Here is a 5416-nt window from a genome sequence, read left to right as displayed (position 1 = left end):
CCCTGCAGCCTCCATGGGGAAAGCATGGACAGCCATGGGGACCAGAGACTTTCCTCCAGCAGCGACCTGCCGGTGTACTCGTGCCCTGGGAGCAGGGAGCGGGCAGGGGACAATCCGAGCAACACGCCCGGGCAAGAGGGGGCAGGGGCAGCCCTGCCGATCGTGCACAGGACCACCTCCTTCTCGGTGCTGGACATCCTGGACCCTAACAAGTTCAACAGCAAAAGGAGGCAATGCGCGGTGTTGTACAAATCCGTGGGGAGCGAGTTCACTCTGGGGGCGGAGGATAAGCCCGGGGACTCGGGCACGGAGCTAGCGGATCCAAAGGCTCTCTCGGAAGACTTGGAAACGTGCAAAAAGTCCGCAGACTTGCTCAGTAAGTACATTTTGCATTTTTAATGTGTGCCCCCCCTCCCCCTTCTAGCAACCCCCCGTGTCCGGAGCCAAGAGTCCCACGGCGACGTGGTGGGACCGCGCGTGGCTGAAGGTGAGTGTCCCGGGGGAAGGGGCTGCTGCCCATGCCTCTCCCCCCAGGTGCAAATGCTCCTTGAATTGCTGCTTCCCAACACGAGCGGGCTCGAGCCGCGTGCACCCGCGGGGACACCGCATAGCACTTCCTGCGCGCGAGCATCCTCTCCGTCCCGAGCCGGGAGCCCGGCCCCAGCCTGGCCTGCCGGAGCACCTGCCCGGGCTGCCGGGGAACTGGCACCGCCTTGGGAAGGGCAAACTTTTCCGGCCTTGCTTTCCTTGCAGCTGCACCAAGTTTTCGGCTGGGCACCGCTTCCAGACTGGGGGCTCCGGGCTGGCTACAAATGCTCCCCCCTCCCCCCCAGCCCCTCTTTTTTGGCCTTCCTGAGCAGGTGTTTCCCAAGTTCAGACAGACCCGCGGGATAACTTGGAAAACTGCTGTTTCCAGAGGCAGGAGAACTAAAAGCAAACCTGGGAGTGAAGCACTGAGCACGAAACAGGGCCCCCCTCCCAACCCCTGCGGCCGGTGCTACTATCCCGGGGTAACATATTATTGCAGACACCCCGGATCAGTCCCGTTGATCTCATTTGATGACAGCGGAAGCATCTAAATAGCCTGCAACCGCTTCCCGTTTGCCTTTATTTTGTGCTCCCCCCCACAATAACAGGAGTTACCGCTGAACCAAACTTGCAGGAAGCCCTGAGACTACCAGGGCAGGCCCCCAAGCTCCCACCTTGGCTGCATCTTCGGTGCCTCAAAGCCGCTTTTTTTTCTTTTTGTGATGACTTTTCTGGCTGCTCTTCCCAGGCTCCGAGCCCCTCGCCCCCTCCCCCAGTCTGCTGCGCGTTGCTCTGGGCGACAGATTCAATTTTCTCTCTCCCCTCGGCTTTTTTAGGACAAATCAGACTAATTGTGACAAAATGCTGGTTATCTCTGGAAAAACAATTAAATTCCTTCGATTACATTTAAGGTAAAATGTGCTTAGCAGCGTAAAGAGGCTGGATAATGGGGGAAATCGCCCCAGAGTGGCATGTAGGACTGCCTGGGTCGATATCCTATTATCGAATTGTGCATATCTCTTTCAAGCACCTTGCAAACTCTCTCCTAACATCTAAATTATAGGGTCAAAATTCGGATAATTACTCGATTAAAACCTATTACACTTATTAGGGCTCGCTATTGATCGGGAATTGCATTCGACCGAAGCTCTAGATTGCTTCCCCCCTCCCCCCCCCCTTTTTTTGTGGGGCCAAATATTCCAACTTTCTCGTTTCCAAAGACTGAGGTCGGGGCACTTCCGGGGAAAGGCAGCACGTGTGGACCAAGATGTGGAGCTAGGCTGTGTTTCGAGGCAGGATGGGCTGTGTTTGGTCCTGGGGAATAAACTTCTAGAATGAGAAAACCCTCCGGAGGCGGCTGGGTGGCTTTATCAGTCCAGGGTAGCTGCACAAACGTGTGATAGGATGTCTATATTAATTAAAAGGTAGCGGGGAAATAGGCTCGAGCTGTGTCTGGCTGAGCCCGACCGCTTTCGAGCAGCTCTGTGTTCAATCACCAAAGCAATAGCAGCAGCTAGACATTAATAGCATTCCGGAGAGATTTTTAAAAATCAGAGTATGCTTAAAGTAATTATTCGCCTAAACTGATCTGACTTTTGTCATACTAAATAGATTTGTGCAATCGGAAAGACCGACGAGGTCAGCCTATCACTAATCTTACACTTTATCTCCAGACAAGGAGAGAAATGCAATCCCATCACTTCTCTAAAAATAAGTATATTTAGGAGCAACGTGCCCTGCTCTTGCCTCGCTTCCTGACAAGCCACCTCGTCATCCCGCACGTCTTTCTCGTCGGGCATCATAACTATGCTAATATTTTGCAAAGCTAGAAACATCCCCAAATAGATTTGTGATTACTCAGAAATAATGGGAGTTAATTTCCCTCCCACACACACACCCATACACACACACACACACGCTTTTTATATATGAATAAAACTGGATAACAGGCGACCAATATGTAGACTGGATAACAGGAGATCAAGTAGCAACAGTAATGTCCAGAAAATATGAGTAACTCTCTACCAAAAGACCTAATATATTGAAAATATAAAATCACTGCAGGACAGCAAGAGAGGGGAACGTGTTTGCTAAGGACAGTTGCAAAACCGCACTGATCCTAAAAATAACGGCAAAGCCCCGTATTAAATTTGTTTTCCATTAACACAGCTACCAGCCCGGAGTGATATTGCCTCTGACAATATTAATCGCGGGGCAGCTGATGTTTAAAGAAGATCTAAACAACCCTTTTAAACTAGGGGTGAGGGTGTTTACCACTCACTGCAAAAGAAAAGAAAAGAAATCCCTAAAATAATACACACGCATTCTCTGTGTAATCTATACTCAACCTACGTGTGGTCCGGTTATATCAACCCCGATTTTTACCGTATCTTTCCTATAAGCGCATCAGTGCTTATGTGCACATACACCCATTCCTTTTCTCTATATATTGTTATTGCAAAAAAAAAAAAAAAAAAAAGAAAAAAAAAAGCATAGGGCATATATCTCTCGTTTGTAGCGACGACTTCTGCAAGTTGCACACTATTTTAACTTCCTTACACCTGCGTACATTATCCTGAAATAACACCAAAAAAATCAGGTTGTAAACAGTTTCCCACCTCCGTGCATATCGATCACAATATCGAGATTTCTATGTTCTTGTTTTTAACACGAAGAGAGGAGGTATTGTCGGAAAACTAGCCCCCACCTTACTGAGGGCTGGCTTCCACGTGAAGGTGACTGCAAAGAACTTCTTTTTCTTTTTTCCTTTTTTCCCCCCTATTCGTAGGGAGCAAACAGCAGCCGATGTCAAGCCGAAATCGGCTAATTTCACAGAACAAATTCGTATCATTCTTCTCAACATTGTTACAAAAAAATTAATACGAATCAAGTGGAGATGCAGCATTTGGGTTGAAAATTTGGGCAAAGTTTGAGACGGACAGGACTGAGGACTACAGAATAGATGTTAGAACAAGTCCTAGTGACTTAATTTGGGTGTGCATATATGTGCATTGCCAGGCACAGACAGAGATTTGGGATTTCTACACAAATTCGTGTCCACTGGGCTACAGAGGTGTAAATGGGAGTCAGATTTAGGAAGTTTCAGAGTGTCTAAACGTGGTCAGCAAAGGGATTTTGTCCGAGTCCGGATCCAGCACTGGACCTGCCTTCCTCAATCCGGCTTGGACTTGGCTGGGACTTTGGGGCTGAGCAGATCAGAAACGTCCGAGCCCCACAGGCACGATCCCCGGCCGAGGAGCAGGCTCCCTTCGCAGAAATATTATTATTTCAGGGTTGATGACAAGATCTTCACCAGGAGAACAATGGTCTTAAATATCGGATAATTACCTTGTTCTCTCGTGGAGTCCCGTTAATTGGAGCATAATATAAACCCAAATAAATTAAATGACCGTTAACTACTTTGTACATTACACAAAATGAGTTTAATTAAGTTTGTATCTGCTCTCCTAATCAATACAAGTATTTACTCCACTTTAATACTTCTACAGCCAGAGAACAAACAGGGCATAGAAACGGTTAAAAAAAAAATTGCCAAAACAGAAGTCAGCAAATCTTTCCTCAATGCAGATAATTAAATAAGTACAATCCAAAGTGTAATATATTTGCTTTCCGCCTTCTGCAAAAATGCATTGCAGCTCCAGCATAATTCATACAGCTTCCCAAATGTGCCATGCTAGCTATTATTCATTTAAAATTAAAAAAAAAAACCTTTATTTTTCTCATCTATCTCTTCTGAGCCTATTTCACAATGTTAAATTCCAATGTAAAATTATTTTAAAATTTGACATCCCTGATGCTGCTGGAAAGCAGTGCCCCGGAACATACTGGCTGCAATGGCTTGTACGAGGGATGTCTAATAAACTAAAAGAAAGAGCATCATTTTATTAGATTTCACAATCTAACGCTGATTTCAGAAGGTGAATAAAGTATTAAACAGAAGGGGGGTTTTTTATTAGTTCCCACTAAATAGCTTTTTATATTTTTAACGCCTTTATCTCCCAGGCTTTTAGGATGGTAAGCCAGTGGATACTGCGCTAATGTTTAATGCCAGCGTTAGTCAAATGGTGGTTTCCTAATAATAACATCACACTATAAAACGCTTCTTATGCAGAGCACATTTTAAAGGAAAGAGCCTGTTTGGGCAGTAGTTACCATTTTATGCCTAGCCCTCGGTTTTTTGTTTTTTTTTTAAATGACACTTTTGGGGGAGTCACTGAAATGTAGTTTTCTGAATTCTTGCAATGATGTGTGGTGGATCACAATGGAAAGGCAAACTACACCCCAGAGTCTATGTCGCAAAAGTGTTTCAAGTGTAGCAGCTCCCATCTGCCCACCTCCCCTTTGCAAAACACCCCAGAACCTGCCTGGAGCCCAGAAGCGGCTAGAAACCGCCCTCCGCTGCATTGCATAGACAACCCTACCTACCTGCCTAGCTATCTATCCCAGCGAGCTTCCCAGCACAAGCCTGCCAAGCTAATGCTCCGCTTCGCCAAAGGTGAATTTGCTGCAGGCCTGCCAGGTGGGGAGCGAGCCTGCCTTTTGCTAGAGGCCTGTTCCTGGACAGCGCCTGCAATCCCTACTTTCTCCTCCCCCGCTTCAAAAAAAGAAGCATGTCCCATTGCCTCTGTCTCCCAGCTGGAAAGAAACCGAAGCCAACTTCCCCTCTGAGCCCTGGCCTGGTGGGGAGAGGCGCGGGGAGTGGGGCTGGGGCAGCTCCTGACGCCGCTGTGTTGCCTTGCAGAGGAGGGCGAGCTGTACAAGGCGGAGGAGTGCGAGCTGGACTACGCGGGCAGGCCCAGCCCGGGCGCGGAGAGCGAGCTGCAGGACGAGGAGGAGCTGTGCAGCGAGGAGAGCAGCAGCAGCAGCA

Source organism: Alligator sinensis, unplaced genomic scaffold (assembly GCF_000455745.1).
Source record: "Alligator sinensis unplaced genomic scaffold, ASM45574v1 scaffold445_1, whole genome shotgun sequence".
In the NCBI taxonomy this organism is placed as follows: Eukaryota; Metazoa; Chordata; order Crocodylia; family Alligatoridae; genus Alligator; species Alligator sinensis.
The sequence above is the reverse complement of the archived record's forward strand: the minus strand, read 5'-3'. Positions refer to the sequence as shown.